General features: G+C 35.6%; 1 long non-coding RNA gene across 1 annotated transcript; it reads right to left on the bottom strand.

The window, feature by feature from the left end:
- Positions 1–326: 326 nt before the first annotated feature.
- On the bottom strand, positions 327–27,918 carry LOC309649953. Its single transcript, XR_014257372.1, has 2 exons — positions 18,965–27,918; positions 327–5,282 (listed from the first exon to the last, which is right to left on the bottom strand). It is a non-coding gene; the product is annotated as an uncharacterized lncRNA (long non-coding RNA).

Here is a 27,918-nt window from a genome sequence, read left to right as displayed (position 1 = left end):
CGTGTGCTTCTGCTTTTATCTTTCAATTCTAAACACGCAACTATAGACGTTCTCAGCTCCCTGTTTCCTCCCACACCTGGACCATTCTCTCCCCTGGCTCCACACCACAGGCTAGCCCACACTGTACACTTTCTATTTATAACTCGAGTCATTTCCACCTTCCTCTCTTCCTTTATACCAAGTGGCATCCTATGTATTCCTCAAAAACCAATCCATGTCTTTGCTTCATCATGAGGATTATTCAGACTATCCAAAACTTACTCATCTTACTGTCTCTACATCCCAGTTGAAATAAACAAGTATTAATTTACCTATCAGTTGCAAAAACATGTTTCAGTAGCTGACAGCATGTGTATGAATAAGCAAGATTTTAGCCTTCTTTCAGTATAATACAGTAAATCATCAAATACCCTTTACTTTGACCTCAGTATTTATATTGTGCATCACAATGTTTTTTCATGAAACAATATTGTTAGTGGTTAACTCCCTGTGATGTTTTTTATTGTATTCTATGTGTGTAAAAATGATGATTGCCAATTGACAAAATTGATTTCATATCTCACTAATAGGTCAAGAAAGAAGTTTGACAGCATTGATTTCTAAGAGGAGAAAGAAATCTAAACCCTTGCTACTCAAAGTATGTTCTATGGAACAGTAGCCCCAACATCACTTACAATCTTTATCTTTTTTAATATCTTTATTGGAGTATAATTTCTTTCCAATGTTATGTTAGTTTCTGCTGTATAACAAAGTGAATCAGCTATATGTATACATATATCCCCTCCCTCTTGTGTCTCCCTCCCACCCTCCCTATCCCACCCATCTAGGTGGTCACAAAGCACCGAGCTGATCTCCTTGTGCTATGCGGCTGCTTCCCACTAGCTATCTATTTTACATTTGGTAATGTATATATGTCAATGCTATTCTCTCACTTCGTCCAAGCTTACCCTTCCCCCTCCCCGTGTCCTCATGCCTATTCTCTACATCTGCGTCTTTATTCCTGTCCTGTTCCTAGGTTCGTCAGAACTACTTTTTTTTTTTTTTTTTAAGATTCTATATATATGTGTTAGCATACCACATTTGTTTTTCTCTTTCTGACTTACTTCATTCTGTTTGACAGTCTCTAGGTCCTTCCACCTCACTACAAATAACTCAATTTCATTTCTTTTTATGGCTGAGTAATATTCCATAGTATATATATATATGTGCCATATCATCTTTATCCATTCATCTGTCAATGGACACTTAGGTTTCTTCCATGTCCTGGCTATTGTAAATAGTGCTGCAATGAACATTGTGGTACCTGATTCTTTTTGAATTATGGTTTTCTCAGGGTATATGCCCAGTACTGGGATTGCTGGGTCATATGGTAGTTCTATTTTTAGTTTTTTAAGGAACCCTCATACTGTTCTCCATAGTGGCTGTATCAATTTACATTCCCACCAACAGTGCAAGAGGGTTTCCTTCTCTCCACACCCTCTCCAACATTTATTGTTTGTAGATTTTTTGATGATGGCCATTCTGACCAGTGTGAGGTGATACCTCATTGTAGATTTGATTTTCATTTCTCTAATGATTAGTGACGTTGAGCATTTTTTCTTGCATTTGTTGGCTATCTGTATATGTTCTTTGGAGAAATGTCTATTTAGGTCTTCTAGAAATGCAGAATCTCAGGCTCTGCCTCAGACTTACTGAATTTCTATGCTTATTAAAGTGTGAAAAGTACTGATAAAAACAACCACATATAAAACATGAGAAGTAGTAAATGGATGTATGCTTGGAGGATGGGAGAAGAAAAGGCACAGACACAAGGCTAACTTTTATTGAGCCAGGCAGTGGACTGGGTTCTTTCATATAACTTGTCAACTCCATCTATTAAAAAAAAAAAAAAAAAAAAATGTAAGTTGGATATTGCCATTCTCATTTTCTGAAGGGAGGATATTAAGGCTGAGAAAGGTTAAGAGTTTTAGCCTAGGTCACACAATTAATAAGAGGCAGAGACACAGACAGCAAACATATTTGCAAAGCATATATCCTATAAAGGACTTGTATCCAAAACTTACAAAGAATCTTTAAACTCAACTATAAGAAAAAAAGTTTTAAAAATTAGTCAAAGGATCTCAATGGACACTTCAACAAAGAAGACATACAAATGACAAATAAGCATATAAAGATATGCTAAATGTCATATATCATTATGGAATTGTAAGCTAAAACACCATCTAGATACCACTACACACCTCTTAGAATGGCTAAATCCCCAAATAATGACAACACCAAATGCTGACAAGGATGTGGAACAATGGAAACTCTCATTCTTTGCTGGTGGGAATGAGAAAAGGTATAGTCACATTGTTGCCAGAGTTGCCAACAGACCCTTGCTCAAAACCCACCAACCTCTTCTTTAATTAGGACTTAACATATGTCTTTAAGTCACAGAATCTGAACACAGAGAAAGGAAGCTATAGGAAGAGAAAAAGAAAAACTGGATAAAACCAGGTGAAATCAAGATGGTGATGAATTGTATCCTATGTTCCTGGATTGGAAGAATTAATATTGTTAAAATGGCCATACTACCCAAAGCAAACTACAGATTTAATGTGATCTCTATCAAATTACCCATGACATTTTTTACAGAACTAGAACAAAAAATTTTAAAATTTATAAGGAAACATAAAAGACACAGAATTGCCAAAGCAATTCTGAGGAAAAAGAACAAAGCAGGAGGCATAACCCTCCCAGACTTCAGACAGTACTACAAAGCTACAGTAATCAAAACATCATGGTATTGGCACAAAAACACACATGCAATGGAACATAAAATGGAACAGAATAGAGAGCCAGAAATAAACCCACACACCTATGGACAATTAATCTTCCACCAAAGAGGCAAGAATATACAATGGGGAAAAGAGAGTCTCTTCAGCAACTGGTTCTGGGAAAGTTGGACAGCTGCATGTAAATCAATGAAGTTAGAAAACACCCACATACCATATCCAAAAATAAACTCAAAATGGCTTAAAGACTTAAATATAAGACAAGACACCATAAAACTCCTAGAAAAAAGCATAGGCAAAACATTCTCTGATATAAATTGTAACGATATTTTCTTAGGTCAGTCTCCCAAGGCAATAGAAATAAAAGCAAAAAATAAACAAATGTGACCTAATCAAGCTTATAAGTTTTTCACAGCAAAGGAAACCATAAACAAAACAAAAGACAACCTATGGACTGGGAGAAAATATTTGCAAATAATGCTACTAACAAGGGCTTAATTTCCAAAATATACAAACAGCTCATATAATTCAATAACAAAAAACCAAACAACCCAATCAAAAAATGGGCAGAAGACCTAAATAGACATTTCTCCAAAGAAGACATACAGATGGCCAATAGGCACATGACAAGATGTTCATCATCACTAATTATTAGAGAAATGCACATAAAAACTACAATGAGGTACCACCTCACACAAGTCAGAATGGCCATCATTAAGAAGTCTAAAAATAATAAATGCTGGAGAGGGTGTGGAGAAAAGAGAACCCTCTTACACTGTTGGTGGGAATGTAAATTGGTGCAACCACTGTGGAAAACATTATGGATGTTTCCATTAAACTAAAAATAGATATGATCCAGCAATCCCACTCCTGGGAATTTGGGTAGATCCAAACAAAACTGTAATTTGAAAAGATACATGCACCTCTATGTTCATAGAAGCACTATTTACAATAGCCAAGACATGGAAACAACCTAAATGTTCATCAACAGATGAATAGATAAAGAAGATATGGTGTGTGTGTGTGTGTGTGTGTGTGTGTATATATATATATATAATGGAATATTACTCAGCCATTAAAAAGAATGAAATAATGCCACTTGCAGCAACATGGATGAACCCAGAGATGGTCATACTAAGCGATGTAAGTCAGAAAGAGAAAGACAAATACTGTATCATATCACTTATATATGGAATCTAAAATATGACAAAAATGAACATATCTACAAAAGAGAAAGAGACTCACAGACATAGAGGGCAGACTTTTGGTTGCCAAGGGTGAGGGGGATGGGGGAGGGAAGTACTGGGAGTTTGAGATTAGCAGATGCAAACTCTTATATATAGGATGGATAAATAACAAAGTCCTACTATGTAGCACAGGGAACTATGTTCAATATCCTGTGACAAACCATAATGGAAAAGAATATGAAAAAGAATATATATATGTTTGTGTGTATATATATATACATATGTCTGTATATATGTATCTGTATATACAGTCACTTTGCTGTACAGCAGAAAGTGTTAACACATGTCAACACAACACTGAATCAACTATACTTCAATAAAATTTTTAAAAAACATGATGAATCTGACCTGCAACAGACCCCGAGTCTCATTTTATACTGATTTTACTACATTAGCATACTAAATGACACACCAACTGGTGACCACGACAAGAAGTCACTGACAGAGAAAGACAGAGAAGGGGGGGCACCCCATTTCCAGGAAAACCCTGCCTCTTACCCAGAAAACTATTTATATATCTCCCCATCATTAATCTCTCTGCTTCCCTCCATTGTCCTTACTCCTTAAAAGGAAATTCCTCTCTCCATTAAGGTGAGAAATGTATTTGTGAACCATGACCTCACTTCTCCATCCTCTGGCCATTGAATGAAGCTTGTGGTGCTTCAATCTCAGCTTCAGTTTTGTTTTCAGCTATATGAACTGGAATGGAAAAATAACCTCCCCACCAAGGCAGAGGGCCTCAGCGGGTCTAAGGCCCAAGCAGAAATACATACAACTTAATTCAGTAACAACATTGGAAAGCACAGTTTCTTACAAAGCTAACCATAGTCTGATTATATAATCCAACAATCACACTCCTACGTGCTTACCCAAATGAGTTGAAAATTTATGTCCATGCAAAAAAACTTATGTCCATATAGCAACTTTATTCATAATTCATAATCGCCAAAACTTAGAAGCTACCAAGACATCCTTCAGTGGGTTAATGGATAAATAAACTGTGGCACACTCAAACAATAGCATTTGAAAAGATACAAATTCTCTTCTACGGAAGAGAGCAGTGTAGTTTCGAACAGCAGCACCACCAGGTCCTTGACGGCCTTGTCATTCTTGTCTGCTTCTGCCTTCTGCCGCAGGGTCTCCACAATGGGGTAGCCAGGGTTGATCTCCAGATACTTTTTGGCCATCATGTAGCCCATGGTCGAGTTGTCCCGAAGTGCCAGGGCTTGCATGATGCGCTCCGTGTTGGCAGTCCAGCCTTTCAATGTTAAAAGGAAATGAGTTTATCAAGCCATTAAAAGATATGGAAGAGATTTAAAAGTATACCACTAAGTGAAAGCAGGCAGTCTGAAAAGATTATATTGTATTATTTCAACTATATGACGTTCTGGAAAAGGAAAAACTATGGAGATAGTAAAAAGATCAGTGGCTATCAAGGGTTCAGGGGCAGAGAGGACAGGATGAATAAATGTATCACAGCATATAACATGGTGGTAAAACTTCTATATGATTCTGTAATGATCAATACATGACATTTTACATTTTTCCAAACCCAAAGAGTTGTACAACACAAAGAGTAAACTCTACTGCAAACTATGGACTCTTGTTTATATTATGTATCAATATTGGTTTATAAGTTCTACCAAATGAACCACACTAATGCAAGATTGTGAAAATAGGAGACATTTTGTAGGAGGGAGAAAAAAAGGGAACTCTCTATACTTTCCATGCAATTTTTCTGTAAACCTAAAAATTGTTCTAAAAAATAAGTCTTTTAAAAAATCAGAAGCAAAGCTAGAATTTGGACCCAAGTCTGTCTGATATGAAAGACTGTGCTCCAGAAAGATACCAAAAGGGCACTTGGAGCTGTAAGGAAATGGGAGTAAGGTTTCCTCAGGTGGAAAATGGTGAAGAATGTTGAGTGGTTCTATCTGACTATTAGAGATTCTGCCTTATGGAAAACAAATTTCCTCTGCAATAACAGTGATGTAAACAGTGAGTCAACACCCATGAAATAAATTCCAAAGAGAAATAAAGAAACCCATTCCACATACATCCTTCTAGAATATAGAAGAGGGAACACTTCCCAACCCATTTTATGAGAACGGCATTACTCTGATTCCAAAATCAGACAAAGTCATTTCAAGACCAAAAAAAAGTCCAAAAGAGAATTCTTGTGTTTCAAGTGAGCATAAATTTTCCCATTTTTTCCTACAAATGTTTAGCCATAACTCAGAAAGACCCTCATACTTGGGCTCATGCATGAATTCACAACAAAATAAATTCATTTACCAACAAAAAAGCCAGGAGAAGAAACAGCAACAGTGGACTAAGAATGCTGCCTGCCATATAGTAAACAAATGATGTCACAGCCATCAACGATTGCAGCCACCCCTGACAGTGAGCCCTGAGGGAACTCAGGATGAAAACAAGGAATGCCTGCCATTTAGCAGTCATCAGATTGCAGCCACCCACAATGGTGCAGCTTGAGGAAACTCAGGATGAGAAAACAAAGGATGTTGACCCCAGATAGCTGAGGTGCATATCAAAGGAATGATTTCAGTGATCCCAGACTCTTGCCTCTTCCCATACATAGAAAAGCACTAACTTATTTAAATTGAGATATCTGGTTTTCTTTAATTAACAATCATCTTTGACGTTCCAACTACCTGGTCTTTTTTGCAAAAACACTGGTATATCCTGGCTCCCCCCTTGCCTCCTTGGAGCAGTTTTCTCAGGGTTATTTGAGATACTATCTGATGGGCTTGAAGTCCTAAGAATGTCCACTAAATAAAACATAACTCTTAACTTTTAAGTTGTACATTTTTTTTTAGTCAACAGTTTTGAATATCATGAATAAAGGACCCAGAGCAGATGTATCTCCTTCACCTGAACTCTATGATGAACTGGATCCTTGGTACCAGCAGAGGCCTCTTGTGCCCATCTGCCTCATTGGAGAGTCCAGAAGAATTGAGTCTCTCCTGGTTCTCCCAATTTTTGGTTGATGATCCTGAGTTTTATTTGATAATGTCTAACATGTACCTGGCTCCCCAACTGAAAAATATAGGGGAGTGACCCTCTAATTTAAAGGTATTAGGGGAGCCCAGTTGAAAAAGGAGAAAATGCCCCCTAATTGAAAAATATTAGGGGAGCCTGGTTGAAACACATTCAGGCTCAGTTTAGACACCGAGTAGTTTTATCCTCAGTCAAAAAACTTAGGAAGACTTTGCTCAGTTAAACACTGAATACGGTTGGACTGGGTAATTAGGGGGAAGACTGGCCTATCATTTTTCCTTGAATTGTCTACATTAATATAGTTTGTTGAAATAAAACTTAAATCTTATGAAAACTTCTTATCTCTGAAGAAGGGACCCTCTCATCCCGGCTGGCAATGGCTTTCTCAGGGGACTGAGAAACTTTGAGGAGTGGTGAAGTCAAAGGCCTCATGCCTTTGTGTAGCTGTCCCTGTAGGGAAACCCACTCGTTTTAATTAACAACCTGCTCAACGAGGGGCATGAATAAGAACTGGCCATTCCGTGATCTGAGCACCTGTGCTTGTCTTACGCTGCCACCGGTAAAACCCGAGACACGTAAAAGGGAGCTAAAACAACTCTGGAAGAATAAAAAAAAAAAAGGAAAAAGAGGAGTTAAGCTCTTAAGCAGCACATTGACCCACCACATGATCAGCATTAGCAAGTTTATCAATCAACAAACCGACCTCAGAATGAGAAATAAAGCTTTCAAAACAAACAACAAAAAAGGAACGACAGATTGTCAGCCTCCAACTAATACCCCAGCCAGGTTTATGTACATACATACTTACACTTACAAATACTTACTTAATTGGGAATTAAAGGAAATCTCATCTTAAAAGAAGGGGCTCTTTTATTGCGAATGCAGTTAAGTTTTAAAAACCAGCTTGATAAAAATATATTTTCAGAATTCTGACTTTAAACAACGGCCTTCTAGGGGGAACTTGCATTTCTCTTCTTGTGTCTTTGAGATGTAAATATTATACTGATCTTCTTAGGATGTTGTGTGTGTGTGTGTGTGTGTGTGTGTGTGTTTAAAAAAATAACTTGATCTCTGTCACGCTATTTTGGGGAGTACACTTTCTGGATCTTTTATTTAGGTGGCATCCTTCCCACGCTCTTATTCGAAAGCCACTTGCATCTTATTGATTAATAGCCAAATGATGGATCTTTTAAATTGGAGAATCTTCTAAATTGGTAATTTTTTTAGAGAGCTCTCATTATAAACAACTGTTTTACTGGTACCTATATAAACAAAAATCAAACTAAAGGTGGAAAAAAAAAAGAAGTATATCTAATGGTTAACCTAAGAACTCCATTAGCTTAAATCAAACAAACAAACAAAAAAACAGTTTGAGAAGCTTTATTTGTGGTCTTTGCTTCCCCTCAATGGATCTTACATGTTGACTGGGAAAAAAAAAGCACAGTGTGAGAGCTAAGTTTTATTTGGGGCAAAATGAAGACTATAGCCCAGGAGAGAGCATTTCAGACAGCTCTGAGAAACTGCTCCAAAGAGGTAGGGGGGAAGGTCAGTATATATGTGATTTTGGTGAAGGGGGAGTACATGCAATCAATCATGTATTTTTTACAGAAAGTTTCTGCTAGGCTCGTGAAGGTTACTGCTAGTTACAAGCAGCAGACATCACCATGAAGGATTTTAGTGCTTTTCTAGATATGAGGAGATGCAAGAATTGGACTTATAAAATCATCCCCTGAAAATATCTAACTATCTGAAGACCTGTTCTGCCAGCTTTTCACAGAGCAAAGAGGGCCTCATTCCTGATCTCCCTGGTGGTCAGCAACTGCAGTGGCTCATAATTTGATCCTTGTAGAATTAGATGGCAAGTGCCAATTTGTAGGTGACATACAGATGCTTAAAAAAAATAATTAAAAGTAACTAATGTTAACAGGAAAAAAACCTGTAAGAAAAGCTTAGATACTTTTTCCAACAAGGTAGAAATTTTTAAAAAGACATCCCAAATGGATAAAGAAATCTTTAGATTATTATTTAGAGTGGAATAAATAAAATGGACATTTATGTGATTAAAACACAAGGATTTGATATTACAATACCTAAGGTTAAATGGGCCAAAAGGGAACCCCTACTGGTCCCCAAGATTAAAAGCCAAACAAGCCTGCTTTATTTACCCCAATTTAATATATATGTATTTATTATATATATTATTATTATATATTATATATATATACATATATATATATATACACATATATATATATATATTTAAGTGGCTGGAAAAAGTAGTTACACTGAGATACCTGACCAACAATTACTTGGGGCAAAAATTAGGCCAATTAATCAAGATTGATAAAAGGGCCTGTGCTCCTTAGCTCATCTCCTCTCTATGGGGATCCCAGAACATTTTATATAAAAATAAAATGGACAGGGAATAAAAAGAAAGAAAAACTTCTAAGATTCCTCTGGTAAGATCAAAGCTTGTTGATTGGATCCTAGTGAAAACTAAAGTTAAAGGTATAAAAGTTGACAGAATTGAGAAGAAAGCATATAAAATTGGTCTATTTAAGTGGGCTTTATTTAAGATGGTTACATCTCTTTTGCTTAATTATGTTGTGAGATAGACATGTTTCATTCGGGAATGCTTCCCCTGCATGATATTGTAAGACAAGGCATATAGATCTGCCCCTCAGGAAATAGTAAACATACTAAAGGAAACCAATAGGGTACCTGAGCCATACAATAAAGTGAAATAGGAACTCATATTAAGGGACTAATAAAAATAAAAATAGTGATTTTGCTCTGGGTTTAACTCATAAACTCAGAAAGAAGCTCTTTGTTGAATGCCTTATACAAATTGTAAAGGAATGATAAATTAAACTCTAAAACTCTAGAACATAGAACACTTAAATTTCAATTTCGTTAGAAACATTCTCACTGATATCGAAAAGCAACTGTCTTTGTCATACAAATCTCTACAAATCAGACATGTAAATACAGGCCACAGGGACCTGAGACTGAGTCTAATTAGCTCAATCAGGAAAGACTTGAAAACAAGAAAAACAAATGACAAAGGTGGCAGTTTTAAAATTCGAAGCACTGGAAAGCCTCCCTCTGCTGAAAATCTAATTCATAGCCTCCTTAGAATCTTTCTCAAGAACAAATACAAATCTTAGAAGTCTTTTCCACAAATTTTAAAGCCTTAGTCATCTGAGCAAGCAACTTTAATGTATTCCAACACTTCTTTGTAAACTAGTAAGTTTATATTGTAATGCCTGATTTATAACTGTTTTTTTTTAAGCAAAGTCATGAGATCTCAAGTTTTGCCTATTTATATATCTGTGAACACATTATACATATGATATATATCTACCTCTAGAAATCATTATCAAAATTGAATGTATAGAGCACTCCATTTAACTGACTTAAAAGTAAGTGCTTACAAATTAACTATAAAAGAAGCTAGGCAAAATGACTTTCAGGTTCAAGTGAACTGGGAAATATCCAATATTAAGTTGATACCTGGTATTAAAGGTAGTTTGTTTGTTGATCTAATTAATATAGACATGTCTTTAGAGTCATCAGCATTAAGTATAATACTTTTATTGTACTAGGTTTAATAGAAGTCAAACAAGACTTATTATATCTGTTGCAAATTTTTCAGCAAGGAAAACAGCTTGATATGATGAAACTTTAAATGTAAATGAGATAAGAGCTTTTGAGTAAACTCTTTAAAAATAATTGTTTTACAAATATCTACTTAAAATGATCTCTCCAAATATTTTATAACTTAAAATTCTAGACTTGCGCTAATTTAAGTTAAATGATGGAAGTCTGTTGAATAGCTAGGTCATTTCCAAAAAAAATAACATACTGAGACATCAATTACTAAACAGAGAAACTAAAGGTATTTAGGACTATTAATGAATATATTTGCTGCCAAACTGAGATATTCTCTATGAGAAAGCAAATGTTTTTAGAAATTATCACTGGTATTTATGTTCACCAATCTACAGAATGCTAGTGTAAAAGACAGTTCATAATTGCTTACTTCTTAATTTTCACTAGAAATTAAGGTTTCTTAACAGTTGAGGATTCTATTTTAAATACGTAATAGAAGCCAATAGAAATAATAAAACATTTAAATAGGAAAGTAGGATGTGTGTTCTCAGTAAAGAAGCTATAAGGAATGGGATTGCATTTTATTAAGGGAAAAGATAGTAATTTTGTCTTAGAGATGGTTGGCTTTGGATGGAAAAATAAGGGACAAACTAACATGGATACAAAAAGTGATGAAAGATTGTGGAAAGGAACCCCCAAGAAAAAAGTTTAATGCATGGATTAGCTAAATTTAGATTGAATTTAATTAAGTAAATGGATTTTGTTTTTAAGTAAGCTAGTACAAGATTGGATTTTGATTTCTCTCTCTGTTAAGAGCACAACATATCTTAGAGTGCTCCTTTTTGATAACAGATTTTGTGAGTTTCTGTGCCCTTAAGTGATATTTTAAAATCTTTTTGTGACTTTGATTAAATGAGTAAGTATTGTTTCACAGTGACCTATGATCCTATTGTGTCTTAAAACCTTTTTGATACATTTAACAAACTTTCCAAAATATCAAATTCTAACTAAAGTTGTTTTAGCCTCCAGCTAACTCTGGGATGTTTCCAAGGAACCCTGAGACATCTCAGAAAGGAATGTTAAACTAATTACGCTTAGTTGGTATGTTAAATTACTTGTGAAACATTGTCAAGTGGTTGCAGATGAACCTTAGGTTATAGTATATAGATAAATGTCATTGATATAGATATTCCAAAATTTATATATAATTCCTAACATCTGATATGCCCTGACAAAATGTTATAATTCTAGTTATTATCTTAATGTATTACATGTCACAGAAATGTCCAAGTTTCTTACCAATTGCATTGTACTCAAACCTTTAACCATGCCATTTTAAGTTTTGCCCTTTATAGACAGTCATTATTTTACTCTGATGCTTTTACAAAATGAAGATCCTCAAGAAGGCTCATAAAAGAAATTTTTTGACAAATATAAGTTTCTGAGAGCCTCTAGATAATCCACTGAACAGGGTAACAAATGACAAAACTCTAATGGAAAACCTGATGACTTCATCCAGGTCAACAGGAATTAATTACAAGGGATTGAATGAGCTGATAAATATGATTTATAACTTTATGACTTCTGGGGAGAAATATATCGGCTTTAATCTTTGTTTTCCAGAAAAATACTTTTCTCTTATGCTCTGACCTACAAGAATTTGATAAAGTATAACTTTGTAAACAAAGATGAAACATTTATCTTTTCCTCTCTATCTGATCCATCCAGAATTTGGCTTCTCCAGCTAGCTCTCCTGTAGACTTGATGGTTTATTGCAACCAGATTACAGCTAGTTATACTAATCATCATTTTAATTTATTCTTTGTTTCCAAATTGTTTATGCTTTGTGTCTCTCTGCTGCACTATGACTTTGCCAATGTTACTAGCTTATATCCTGTCTATTTTATAAGACCATTGTCTCTTACAGTACCCAATGTGCAACCAGACCTCCAAAAAAATTGATGATGGCTAAACATCTTGAGGAAATAGATCACACATATGACTCTTACAGAATAATGGTAATAGTGTGATTCTAGGCATGGAAAGGAGCAACAAGGGAGAAACATTTCCTGGATCACAATAGACTAGTAAGAGAGAGGATCCAGAGAATTTTAAATTATCAACAGGGCCTAATCCAGAAATCAGCACCTGGAGTTGGCATATCAACAAGAATCTTTGCCTAATCTGGGAAGAGACTCCCAGTGCCATGGGACAAAATTGGTCATGAAATGCCTCTCAAACATTGGTCGAATTTATGACCATGAGGGACACTGTGGACTAAATGTTGCCTGCCATATCAGTAAACAAAGGGTGTCACAGCCATCAGTGATTGCAGCCACCCCCAATGGTGAGCTCTGAGAGAATTCAAGCTGGAAATAAGATATGCCCGCCATCTAGCTGTCATCAGATTGCAGCCACCCACAATGGTGCAGCTTGAGGAAACTCAGGATTAGAATACACAAGATGTTGGCCCCAGATAGCTGAGGTGCATATCAAAGGAATGATTTCAGTGATCCCAGACTCTTGCATCTTCCCATACATAGAATAGCACTAAATTATTTAACTTGAGATATCTGGTTTTCTTTAATTAACAATAACCTTTTGACATTCTGACGACCTGCCCTTTGTTGCAAAAACTCCTGCCATCATTATTCACCTTAGTCCCAAGCCCTACAGCTACAGAACCTGATATTCTCCACTCAGGGAATTAGACTAGAGTCAACTGTGCTCTGTGTCTGCTGATGCTGTGGACCACTCTCACATGGCCCCTATCTCTGAGGCCCACTGAAACCCAGTCTAGGTCATCCGTGAATGTTCACAAGCTATCTCCTGAAGCCTGGAATTTTCTAGTGCTCCTATTTATTTTGATTCTAGAGCTCATAATAACAATTCAGCCCTGTGTGAATATGCTGAGTTTGGTTTTCTCCTAGAATCTCTCCTAGCCATGTGAGGTAGGAGATAAATTTGGCTAAGGCTTTCAGAGACCCTCCTAGCTTCCAGCATCCTCCTGCCCAATCTAGAGGACCAATAACCAGTACAACAGAGCCCAAGTGTAAGGTTGGTCACCTACAGGGAATATTATGTGAGCATGCCTCCTGAAGCCCTGAGTCTGCAGCATCCCTGCACACAGCAGCAGATAATAATAAATCCAAAGATTTAGTCCAATATTTCCCCTTACAATAATGGTATAATAGTGCCCTCTAAGTGACAACTAAACTAACTGTGTCCCAGAAGCTGTGATGTGAACTCAGAGCCTGGTGAGCCTTTCTCTTTTTCTCCACTGAAAATGAGATGGTGATCTGATGCCTGAGGCCTACATACCTGGTTAAGAAGGACAAGTGTTATCTTAATGAGCCAATTGTTCATGTCTTTCAGAGTTCATTGTGTTTATTTTTCCTCCACAAAGACTTTCTCTGTTCTTTTTTCTTCTAATAGCTTTATTGAGATAAAATTTACATACCATAAAAATTCATCCATTTCAAATTAATAAGCTAGTGTTTTTCAGTATATTTACAGAGTTCTACAGTAATCACCACAATCTCATTTTAGAACACTTTCACCACACCAAAAGGAAAACTTGTACTCATTTGCAGTCCTTCCCTCTTCCCATCCTCAGCCATATAATAGGCAACCATTAATCTACCTTCTATCTTTATAGATTTGCTTATTCTAAACATTTCATATAAATAGAATCACAAGGTCTGATCTTTTTTGTCTGGCTTCTTTCACTTAGCATGTTTTTAGGATTCATACATGTTTTAGCATGCATCAGTATTTTGTTCCTTTTTATGGCCAAATAGTGTTCCAGTGTATGGATATACAATATTTTATTTATCCTTTTATCCCCTCATGCTCTTTTGGCACAAAACTATTTATGAACTGAGACTTCAATGCAGTCAATACCTATAGCCCTTTGATCTGTTCCAAAATTTGACTTTCAGGACATTGAAAATATTAGTGCTGTCCTTATATGGAAAGGTAATAAGGATATTCCAGACTCGTTTTTGCCAGAGAGCTGTGATTCCTTTTAACCTCTGCAATATTCTTGTTAGTTTATAGTACTTGATAGTCAGCACCTTCCATGGCCTATGAGGTTCAGTAGTTGTGAATTATTTTGAAAAAATCTGACACTGTTTCTATATCTGGTATTTCATGTGTCCTTAATCCAGTCTTTTCTTAATTGTCTTCTGAGAATCACTCCCAGGCCAATACTTAACAAATGGATATCTGAGATCTCTGATGTGCAGTTTCTGGGCCATATCCTGTATTTCTAAGTAGTGCCCTATCTGGCCAAGATGGTATCACTTCTAAAAATGACCTAAAAAATATCAATCTAAAAAAGTCAATCTAGAATTTCCCACATTTTCTAACATATACCAGAATCATATTCATTTTTATATTCTATAATTCATTTTTATATTCATTTTATATTCTCCTAAGAGTCTGAAAACCTGACATAACTGGCCCTCAAGAAAATGGAGAGTTTTATATCATCCATGGAAGCTCCTATAGTATTAAAATGGTTAAGGATTTAATTCTATCTCAGCCTTATACTGGTATATTCTGATAAAGCCCTACCTTGCATATTTAAGACAGGCCTCTCATTCAGCTTTATTAGCTTTTGTCTCAGAGCAAGACCCCAGTATTCTTGAGAAAGAACATCCACCCTTGTTCTTATCACTGTAGTTCCCTAACAATATTGACTATTTGGCCAGTAATCCTGAAATTATCTGTGCATGGTGGAAAAAATACATGATTCCCCCAGTAATATATATCCTAAAATTTTTGCAGCTTACTTAAGCTAACAAATGACTATAATGTATAAGAAAATATTTATCAAAATGTTAAGAACTACATAATGGTTCTTTCCTACTATTGATACAGCTTCAGTTTGGATCTGAAGCCAAGTTATTAAAAAACTGTATTTGTTTTATGGCACACTGAGATTTTTTAGTGACAAATGAGTAAAGTGGACTCTAAGAAAAAATATTTGAGTGGTTCATGCTTCAGTTCACTATTTTCTAAGGACTGTGTTAAAACAGGAAATTGTCTTTCCAAAACAAAGTCATTGGCAGCACCAGCATTCATCATGGAACCAGCTAAGGCTCTGCTCTACCTGTGTAGTATGATACAGTTGATACATATAAAAGCAAGCTTAGTTGCCTTAACTTAAAAGTGAGGAGGAAAATGTCTCTCTCTGGCATTTATGCTAGAACTGATGAGAAGAAAGATTGATGGATAGAATTTTAGGGTGACAAGAGACAAAGATTTCAGACACTGGGTTTTACTCTCATGTCAAAAATGACTGAGATAGATGACATTGCTTAGATCCTCTTTGTATCTCAATGAACAGCTTGGGCACAGTAATGGAAAACTGCAAGGCCACCAAAGTGCAGACTTTTCTTATGAGGGCAATGATTTTAATGATTTTTAGCTATGACTAAAATCTAACAACAATCAAAAGAAAGTCCCAAGGGGTGAATTCCCTTCCTTCAATGTTGCTGAACAATAGTGGCAACACTTTGGATGCTTGAGAGCTGATAAATGACCAAAGTTGTTTCAGCATTGTATAACTTTTCAAAGCCATTTCTGACATCAGGAAAATCAAGACATGACAAGGAAGCCTAAAAATAGCAAATGTTCTAAAAGACACTCTAAAAAAATATTAGGAGACTGAGCAGCTGCCATCATAATGTAATATATAAAGAACAGTGAGCCCTTCTCTTATCATCCAGTTTCTCAAAGCTCCACAAAAATCCTAACCCAACCCCTCTACCACTGATATACACACCCCTCGCCCTGCTTCCTATCATCTCTGCCTCCAAAAGTAAAAAATAGTGTTATAAAGGAGAAGGTCAGCCTGCATTCATAAATGGCTTTGGTTATCTTATTTGAGACTCGGTTTCCTAATCTGATTTAATTACATAATGAATAATGATAAGTTTTATAATGAAAACCATTACATACTAACAGGTTTTGAAGGTGAAAATTGATGGCATTACCTTATTTGTTTCTTTTTTTTTAAGTATGATTTTAGATATTGTTATGAATACTATTTTACAAATGAGGAAATGGAGTTTCTGAGTGGTTAAGTAACTTGCCTGGGGTCATTCTGTCAGTAAATGACAGAACTGTAATTTGAGCCCAAGTGTCTTGACTCCCTGATTGTTCTGCTAACTGACATCTCATAGTTTTACATGAATTTTGCTGACAGCATATTTGATACACAAGCCTCATATTAGGTGTTCAATAAATGTTTATGTTTCCCTTTTTGCCTCTTTGGTGAACCAAATTTTCCCCTTCTCACCTAAATCCTGTTAGGGTCCTGTATGTTCTGAAGATCCTACTGAAAAGAAACTTAAACAATTGTTTGCAAAACAAACTGTTTCACAACTATCGGGAGCAAATTGCTAAAGGATTTAGCATTGTTTTATCTTAAAGAAATCTTTACACCAAAGAATGACACACTGCCTCTTTAACCCATTGATTTCAGCCACACGCAGCAGTGAGTGGTAGCTTGCAGTGAAGCAGCAGCTGGAAAGGAGACCTTAGTTCCCTGACTGGCAATCAAACCCTGGTTGCCTGAATGGGAACCGGGAATCTTAAGCGCTAGACCACAGAGCCAGCTGCTAAAATCTAAAAGTCCCCAGTCCTTGTCTGCCTTGAAAGGAGGAATCTCACAAGGAGACAGAAGGTATAGAAGGAAGTAAAGTGTTAATTAGAAAAGCAGAGTACATGTGGAAAGACACACATGTGAACTCAGTGAGTTAGTCGCAAGAGTCACACCTTTGGGAAGTTTAAATCCTTTATAAGGGGGTAGTCTTCTAGGTCTTTGTTTTCTACTTTGCCAATCGTATTGTTCTGACCCCATGGCTAATTTGTCTCAGGACCCTCCTCTGGGTGCGCACGCACCCCTCAGTCAAGGTGGCTTTCATCAAAGACATCTGGGAGGAAAATAGCAAGACTTACTATGGTCTGGCTTCCCCTGCCTTTTTGACCCCGTGAAGCCTTTTGCACATGTGTAGTGTCTCTCTTGCCCTAAGGATGGGAAATGTATGAACTCTTGATCTTTTAAAAGGGCTTAGCCCCTCTCTGTCCCTGCCATAAAAGTGTCTAATATCCGGTTATCTACCCTATTCCTATTGTTTCTTACATCGAAGTGCAGGTCTCAAACTGTAGACAGGAGTCAAGTCATAAATATGTTGTCCGGAGCCCATTTATCTCTTGCCTCAGGAAATGTAAACAGGGGGCTGGTAGTGAATGTCTGGCCTGGAGCCCATCTTTTCCTCACCCCAGGAAGTGTGAAAAGGAGGCTAGTTGTAAATTTCTAGCCTGGAGCACATCTATCTCCTGCTTCACCATGGCACATAGTGTTAAGTAAGATGTTGGAAAATTTTTTCCAGAGAAATGTCGTTGTTAGTGATAGAATATCTGAACCCTAGAATCAAGAATTAGGAGAAAGTGGGGTAAGGTCCCTGGAGTTTGGAAGACTTTCATGACCACTGGCACTTACAGTCTATAGTTTCTCCAACCTTCAATAATATACTTGTTCTTAAAATTAGTAAAAAAAATAAAATCAGAGTTTTAAAAAATTTAATCTTTTCTCTCCATTGTCTTATATTTTAATTTCAGACATGAGAGTCCAAGTCAAGAGTGGTCCCAAGATATAATCAACACTATATTTGAGGATTCAGGAAATGACACATTTAAAGGAAAATGATAGGCATGACCTGATGAAATATTGATTTGCTCAGTGTGTGCCTCCATCAGAACAAGACTGGACTTGAAGGAGTGGAGTGCAATAAAAAAACTGACAGCTACAACTGGATGGGTCGCCTGAAAACATGCCTCCACACACTGATCTCTCAGGTGCAAAGCCTGAATGGCTTACTTGGTAATATAAGCAGATTTTGGCAGGAAAGATCTCTCTTTCAGGAGACACCCTTTTGTTTTAACCTTAAACCAGGCATCTCCATGCTCAACTCATTTCTGGCCTAAGCACACGTTTCAAATCTTTTAATCACACAATGCTTTGCCTAACTTGTCAGTTCTTTCCATAACTTGTCAGTTCTTTCCATAGATCAAAGAAGTAGAAATGAAAAATAAGTACAGTAAGTCCCCTACATATGAATGGGTTCCATTCCAAGAATGAGTTCGTAAGTCCAACAAAATTAGCCTAGGTACACAACTAACACAATTGGCGATATAGTACTGTACTGTAATAGACTTATAATACTTTTCACACAAATAATACATAAAAAACAAATAAACACAAAAAATAAAGAAAACATTTTTAATCCTACAGTACACTACCTTGAAAAGTAGAGCAGTAGAATACGACAGCTTGCATACAGGGGTTGGCATCGAGTGAACAGGCAAGAAGAGTTACTGACTGGAGGAGGGAAAAGAGGTGGGAGATGGTAGAGCTGAAGGAACGTCAGCAATAGGAGACAGAAGCCAAGCTGAAATTTCACTCAAGCCTGACGTTGATGGAACGCACGTTCGAATATTTGAAAGTTCACAACTTGAAGGTTCATATGTAGGGGACTTACTGTAATTAGCAGACGACCAGATCTCTTTCCAACTTCCCCTTCAGTAATCTCACGAACAAACTGTGTGACCAAACTGTGTGAACAAGATAACATCTTGTAGATGTTATCACGAGGAAGATCATAAAATATCAATGAGCTTACATGCGGTGGGGGTAGGCAACAACTCTGAACACCTACCTCAATGATTAACTGAGATTACTTCCCTCCTTCCCTTTAAAAGTTTCATGGCTGAGCAGATAGAAAACCTGGCTCATACCAATCAAACCTACATAGGAAAGCCACATTGATAACTTACTGGGGGTAATCTTGACTGTCAGGATTCCAGCAGTCCACAGCAGCCTATCAGTGCATTCCCTTCCCAGTGGGGAAACCTGTTTGAGAGACCATTTGCACCACTGGCATTTGCTAGAGAACTCAATCATAAATTGATGACAAGACAGTGTCTGCTGAAAAATTATTTAAAACAGATGATATTAGAGAAAATATAAACAGTCTATTCTTATAAATTTCCCAAGTTGTTATATCATCAGAAAGCAAAGTACTTGAACTATATTAGCTCAAAATTTACCATCGTGGAAGATGTGTTCTACTGTCTCCCAGATCCCCATACTCCCTTTCAATGAGTGATCAAATAGTCTTTGAGTCTAGTTATAGGAGGATGTGGGAAGGAGGAAATAAACTTTTGTCTGTGCATTTGAAAATTGTAAATGACAGTGTAATCATTTAGTTTTAGTCAGATTGCACAACAAATATCATTAAGTTCCTACTTCATTAGATACTCTGCAAGATGCTGAAACTATAAAGTTGAATAAGAAGCAGTCCATATCCTAGGGGAGTTCATAGTCTATGAGAAAGACACATACTTAAAACAGCAAGCATAGACAACATTGGAGGAATGCCCAAAGGGTAGAATAATTAATTCAGCCAGGATGGAAATGAGAAAATAGAGGAATTCACATATAAAGTGGGATTCTACAAATGCATAGAAAGGTATATTTTCACTGATCAGAACTCTTCTGATTGAAAGTAAATACCCAGTACATACTAGGTTGGAGGGGGGGGAAAAAAGCTTATTAGCTTTTAAAACTAGAATACTCATGGAGGTATCCAATATTCAGTGTTCACAGGTGTGACTGAAACCAGGTGCTCACACTGCATCACTGGTTTCTGTCTCTTTTTCTACACTCATCCATATTGCCTTCATTTTCAGGGAGGTGGTCTCCACATTATGAGAAAGAGAACAATCAGCAATTTCAGATTTGCATGTCCCTTGCATCCTTGATCCTAGAGGATATCAAAGGTTGTCTTTCTCAACAAATTTCTATAAAAGTACAGGAAAGGACTCTAGGTCTGATTTGTACAACATGCCTATCCCTAAAATAATTATGGTACCCATTGTTAAGATATGTTCTTAATTTATCAGTGGGGTGATGGAGACTGATGAAGATTATTATGACATCAGAGTTAGGTAGTCCCCATAGGAAGGAAATCACAAACATTTCTTTTGGAAAAATAAATAATATGTGCCCACTACTCTATAAACGTCTGGATATATATTGTGCTCTAGAACTCAAATTTGTGGATACTATTCAGAATATAATGAAAAAATGGATGGGAAAGTAAGGTAATTTCTAAAGAAACTTTTAGAAGAGCAATGCATCCAGCAATATGATGTGTAAATATTTCACTGAAGGCTGTTTATTTTAAACATCAGCAGGAAGCAGTTACAACTCATAACTAAAATATGCCTAGTACTTTATAAGCCACATTAATGTACACATTACACTGAATCCCCATAAATTCCTATAGAGTAGATGTCATTAGCTTCATCTGACAGGTAAAGAAAAGAAGCTCAGAGACTGAGTTGTCCAGGATGGATAAGCAGTAGAGTCAGATTAAGGTCTTGATCCAATTCCAAGACTCATATTCTTAATCCCTATACTTTTATATGGTAGTTTAGGTAAATCTGCCACCATGAAGAAGGGTGGTTTGAAAATGGCAGGTGCAAAAATGGAGGGTGGTCTTTACTGAGAAAAACAAAGGAGATTTGAAGACTCCAGCATTGATCCAGGGGTCTGCTCCATGACTATCTTTTGTCTTGGCCAGATTATGTTTAGTGGGAGAGTGTGAATTATTAAATTACCACAACTTGATTATAAAAAACCTATTCCTTAAGGGTCATTCCTTAAGGGTCACAACTTGATTTAAAAAATACCTATTCCTTAAGGGCCACCAAGCACCTTTCCTCTGACCTACATCTAATTGGCCAGCATTCCTGGAACTGGCTGTGCATCTTTGTGTTTGCAGTTTAACAAGCTCTGCAGGTGATGCTGATGCTCAGCCACATTTGGAGTCCATCATACTAAAAATATTTCTATACTAAAAATATCTTTCCTACTATGTGCATTGATTTTTACCCCCAAAAACAAAGAGTTGAAGGGCTTAATAAAAAATTCCTGGTATTTTACACAACCTATGATTAGGACAGAGGGTAACTGCCCTCTCATTCACTAGAAGATATAGTCCCTTGGATTCAAAATGAGCAAAGCTAATTCCCTTCATTGGATATTTGCCTTAGTTTTCTAATTTTAAAGTTTATTTGAAAATATTTATTCTAAATATTCTGAACATGTTCTGGTTTTATTGAGATAAAATTGACATACAGCACTATAAGTTTAAGGTGTACAACATAATGATTTGACTTACAAGCATCATGAAATGATTATAACAATAAGTTAAGTGACTAGCCATTATCTCATATAGATAGAAAAGAAAAAGAAAAAGTTTTCTTGTGAAGAGAACTCATAGGATTTACTCTCTTAGGTGCATTCATATATAACATAAAGCAGTGTTCATTATATTAATCATGTTGTGCACAACATCCCTAGTACTTATTTATCTTAAAACTGGAAGTTTGTACTTTTGACCAGCTTTCTCCCATTCTCCCTTCTCCCCAACCCCCATTATCCATTTATCTCTCTATGGGTACTTAGGTTGCTTCCATATCTTGGCTATTATAAATAATGCTGCAATGACAACAGGGGTGAATATATCTTTTCAAATCAGTGTTTTCAGTCTCTTCAGGTAAATACACAAGAGTGTAATTGTCGGATTGCATGGTAGTTCTATTTTTAATTTTTTGAGAAACCTTCATAAAGTTTTCCATGGTGGCTGTGCCAATTCACTTTTTAACCAAGAGTGCTCAAGTGTTCCCTTTTTTCCACATCCTCACCAACATTTGTTATTTGTGATCTTTTTGATAATAGCCAATATGAAACTTATGTGGCGATACCTCATTGTGATTTTGATTTGCATTTCCCTGATAATTAGTGATGTTGAACATCTGTTCATGTGCTTCGTTGACCTGTATGTCTTCTTTGGAAAAATGTCTATTCAGGTTCTTTGCCCACTTTTAAATTTTGTTTTGTTTTGTTTTTGTTTTTGTCTTTTTGAATTGAGTGTAAGAGTTCTTTATATAGTTTGGATATTAACCCCTTATCAAACATATCATTTGCAAATAACTTCCATTCAGTAGGTTGTTTTTTCAATTTTTGATGGTTTCCTTTACTGTGTAAAAGCTTTTAGTTTTCATTGGGTCCCTTTTGTTTATTTTTGCTTTTATTTCCTTTGCCTGAGGAGACAGATACAAAAATATACATATATATATATTGCTAAGACCAGTGTCAAAGAGTGTACTGCCTATGTTTTCTTCTAGGAGTTTTGTAACTTTGGGTCTTACATTTGGGTCTCTAATCCATTTTGAGTTTATTTTTGCAGATGGTATCAGAAAGTAGTTCAGTTTGATTCTTTTGTATGGAGCTGTCCAGTTTTCCCAACATCATTTCTTGAAAATGGTGTCTTTTCTCCATTGTATATTCTTGCCTCCTTTGTCTTAGGCTAATTGACCACATAAATGTGAGTTTATTTCTAAGCTCTCTATTCATTTCCAGTTATCTATGTCCATATTTTTCTTAAAGTACCATGCTGTTTTGATTACTGTGGCTTTGTACTATAGTTTGAAATCAAGGAGTGTGATACTTCCAGCTTTGTTCTTTCTCAAGATTGTTTTGGCAATTGGGGTCTTTTGTGTTTCCATAGAAATTTTAGAGTTATTTGTTCTGGTTCTGTAAAGAATGCCGTTGATATTTTGATAGATATTGCATTAAATCTGTAGATTGCCTTGGGTAGTATGATCATTTTAACAATACTAATTCTTCCAGTTCATAGGCATGATATAGCTTTCTATTTGTTGTGTAGTTGTCAATTATTTCATCAGTGTCTTATAGTTTTCCAAGTCCAGGCCTTTAACCTCCATAGTTATATTTATTCCTAGGTATTTTATTATTTTAGATTCAATTGGAAATGACATTTTTCTCTTAATTTATCTTTCTGAAGCTTGATATTAGTGTATAAAAACACAACAGGTTTCTGTATATTAACTTTGTATTCAGCAATTTTACTGAATTTATTTATTACTTCTAATAGTTGGTGACATCTTTAGGATTTTCTTTAAATATCATTATATCATCTGCAAACAGTTACAGTTTTACTCTTCTTTTCCAATTTGGATGTCTTTTATTGCTTTTTCTTGTCCAATTGCTGTGACTAGGATATCCAGTAATATGTTGGATAAAATGGGTAGGAGTGGACATCCTTGTCTTTTTCCTGATCTTAGAAGGAAGGATTTTCTTTTCACTATTGGTATGATAATGGCCCTAGGTTTGTCATATGTGGCGTTTATTATTTTGAGGAATGTTCCCTCTGTACCAACTTTGTTGAGAGTTTTTTTTAATCACAAATGGATGTTGAATTTTGTCAAAATAATTTTTTTACATCTATTGAGATGATCTTATAACTTTTATTCTTCAGTGAGTTGATGTGGTGTGTCACATGATGTGCATATATTGAACCAATATTGCATTCCTGGGATAAATCCTGCTTGATTATGGTGTACAATACTTTTAATGTATTGTTGAATTCAGTTTGCTATTATTTTGTTGAGGATTTTTACATTTACGTTCATCAGTGATATTGGTTTGTAATTTTCTTTTTTTGTGGTGTCTTTGTATTATTTTAGTATCAGGGAGGTACTGGTCTCATAGAATGAGTTAGAAAGCATTCCTTCTTGTTCAATTTGTTGGACTAGTTTGAGAATAACTGTTGGCTCTTCTTTAAATGTTTCATAGAATTCACCTATAACGCCATCTTGTGGGGAAATTTATTTGTTGGGAGTTTTTTGATTACTGATTCTGATTACTTGTAATTGGTCTGTTCATATTGTATTTCTTCATGATTCAGTCTTAAGAAATTATATGTTTCTAGGAATTTATCCATTTCTTCTAAGTTGTCCAATTTATTGGCATATAATTATTGGTAGTAATCTTTTACGATCCTTTGTATTTCTGTGATGTCAATTGTAACTCCTCTTTTACTTCTGATTTTATATATTTTGGCCCTCTCCCTTTTTTCCAAATGAGTCTGGTTACAGGTTTATCAATTTTGTTTATCTCTTCATAGACCATCTCTCAGATCCATTGATCTTTAAAATTGTTGTCTCTGTTTCATTTATTTCTGTACTGATTTTTGTTATTTTCATCATTCTATTAAATTTGGGTTTTGTCTTTTCTTCTTTTTGTAGTTCCTTTGGGTGTAAAGTTAGATCATTTATTTGAGATTTGTATTTCCTGAGGTAGACTTCTATTGATATAAATTTCTATTTTACAACATTTTTTGCTGTGTCCCATAGATTTTGTATTGTGGTATGTTGCTTTTATTTGATTCCAGGAATTTTTAAATTTTCTCTTTTACTTCTTCAGTGACCAATTTCTTGTTTAGTAGCATATTGTTATTTGCCGTTTTATTTAATTGAAATATAGTTGACTTACAATTTTATATTAGTTTCAGCTGTACAACATAGTAATTCAAAATTTTTACAGATTACACTCCATACAAAGTTATAAAATATTGGCTATATTCCCTATGCTATACATTAGATACTTGTAACTTATTTATTTTATACCTAGTAGATTGTTCCTCTTAATCTCCTTCAACTATTTTGCTTCTATACCTACCACTGTCCCCTCAGGTAACCATTAGTTGTTCTCTGTATCTGTGAGTCTCTTTCTGTTTGGTTATATTGTTCATTTGATTTATTTTGTAGATTCCACTTATAAGTGAAAACATACAGTATTTGTCTTTCTCTGTCTAATTTAATTTGCTAAGCATAATACCCTCCAGGTCCATCAACACTGTCACAAGTGGCAAGATTTCATTCTTCTTATGACTCAGTAATATATATACATATATATATATATATCACATATTCTTTATCCAATCATCTATCAATAGGCACTTAGGTTACATTCATACCTTGTCTATTGTAAATAGGGCTGCATGAACATTGAGGTGCTTATGTCTTTTTGAATTAGAGTTTTCATTTTCGTTGGATAAATACCAAGAATGGAATTGCTGGATTATATGTTACCTCTATTTTTAATTTTTTGAGGAACTTCCATACTATTTTTCATAGTGGCTGTACCAATTTACATTCCTGCCAACAGTGCAGGAGCATTCTCTTGTCTCCATATTCTTGCCAAGACTTATTATTTGATGTCTTTTGGAAGATAGCTCTTCTGATAGGTGTGAGGTGATATCTCTTTGTGGTTTTGATTTGCATTGTCCTGAAGATTAGTGATGTTCAGTATCTATTTGCCTACCGGACATTTTATATCTTCTTTGGAAAAATGTCTATTAGGGTCCTATGCCCATTTTGTAATCAGATTGTTAGTGTTTTTGATATTGATTTGTATGAGTTCATTGTATATTTTTTATATTAACCCCCTATTGTACATATTGTTTGCAAATATCTTCTCCTTTTCAGGAGGTTACCTTTTCATTTGGTTGAAGGTTTCCTTTGCTGTCAAAAGTTTTAAAGTTTGATTAGGTACCATTAAAAATTTTTTTTGCATTCATTTCCCTTACCTGAGGAGAGAGATCCAAAGAAATATTGCAAAGACCAACATCATTGAGCATAATTCCTATGTTTTCTTCTAGGGGTTTTATTATTTGGGGTCCTACATTTAAGTCTTTAAAACATTTTGAGTTTATTTTTTACATGGTGTGGGAAAATGCCCTAGTTTTATTCTTTTTCACATAGCTGTCCAGTTCTCTAAACACCATTTATTGAAAAGAATGTCTTTTCCCCATTGCATATTCTTGCCTCCTTTGGCATAGATTGATTGACCATATGTGTGTAGGTTTATTCTTGCGTTCTCTATTATCTTCCATTGATATATGTGTCTTTTTTTGTTCAAGTACCATACTGTTAGGAATGTTATAGCTTTGTAGAATAGTCTGAAGTCAAGGAGCATGATACCGCCAGCTCTGTTCTTTTTTTCCTAAAGATTTCAATGGTTATTTGTGGTCTTTCGTGGTTCTGTAAAAAGTTTAGGATTACGTGTTCTAGTCTGTGAATAATTTTATGGGTATTTTGAGAGGGATTGCAGTAAACCTATAGCCTGCTTTGGGTAGTATGGACATTTTAACAATATTAATTCTTCCAATCCATGAAAATGGATTACTTTCCATTTATTTGTGTCATCTTCAATTTCCTTCATTAATATCTGACACTTTTCAGAATACAGGTCTTTCACCTCCTTGATCAAATTTACTGCTATGTATATTAGTTTTATTAATGCCATTATAAATGGGATTGTTTTGTTGATTTCTCTGGTAGTTCATTATTAGTATGTGTAAACGTAAAGATTCTGTACATTCATCTTGTATCTTGCCATTTTACCAGATTTGTTTTTAGTTCTAACAGTTTTTTGGTGGATTCTTTTTTTTTATTTCAATTCTTTCTTTTTAAATTTTTTTAAACATATTTATTGGAGTATAATTGCTTTACAATGTTGTGTTAGTCTCTGCTGTACAACAAAGTGAATCACCTATATGTATACATATATCCCCATATCCCTTCCCTCTTGCATCTCCCTCTCACCCTCCCTATCACACCCCTCTAAGTGGTCAAAAAGCACAGAGCTGATCTACCTGTGCAATGCAGCTGCTTCCCCCGAGCTACCTATTTAAAATTTGGTAGTGTATATATGTCAATGCTACTCTGTCACTAATCCCAACTTACCCTTCTCCCTCCCCGAGTCCTCAAGTCCATTCTCTATGTCTGTGTCTTTATTCCTGTCTGGCCCCTAGGTTTGTCAGAACCATTGTTTTCTTTGTTTTTTGTTTTTTTTTTTGTTAGATTCCATATATATGTGTTAGCATATGGTATTTGTTTTTGTCTTTCTGACTTACTTCACTCTGTATGACAGACTCTAGGTCCATCCACCTCACTACAAATAACTCAATTTCATTTCTTTTTATGGCTGAGTAATAGTCCATTGTATATATGTGCCACATCTTCTTTATCCATTCATCTGTTGATGGACACTTAGGTTGTTTCCATGTCCTGGCTATTATAAATAATGCTGCAGTGAACATTGTGTTACAGGTCTCTTATTGAATTATGGTTTTCTCAGGGTGTATGCCCGAAAGTGGGATTGCTGGGTCATATGGTAGTTCTACTTTTAGTTTTTTAAGGAACCTCCATACTGTTCACCATAATAGCTGTATCAATTTATCAATTTACCAATTTTTCCCACCAACAGAGCAAGAGGGTTCCCTTTTCTCCACACCCTCCCAGCATTTATTGTTTGTAGA

Source organism: Balaenoptera physalus (genome assembly GCF_965194825.1).
Source record: "Balaenoptera physalus genome assembly, chromosome: 20".
In the NCBI taxonomy this organism is placed as follows: Eukaryota; Metazoa; Chordata; class Mammalia; order Artiodactyla; family Balaenopteridae; genus Balaenoptera; species Balaenoptera physalus.
This window is presented reverse-complemented; position numbering and strand designations above follow the sequence as displayed.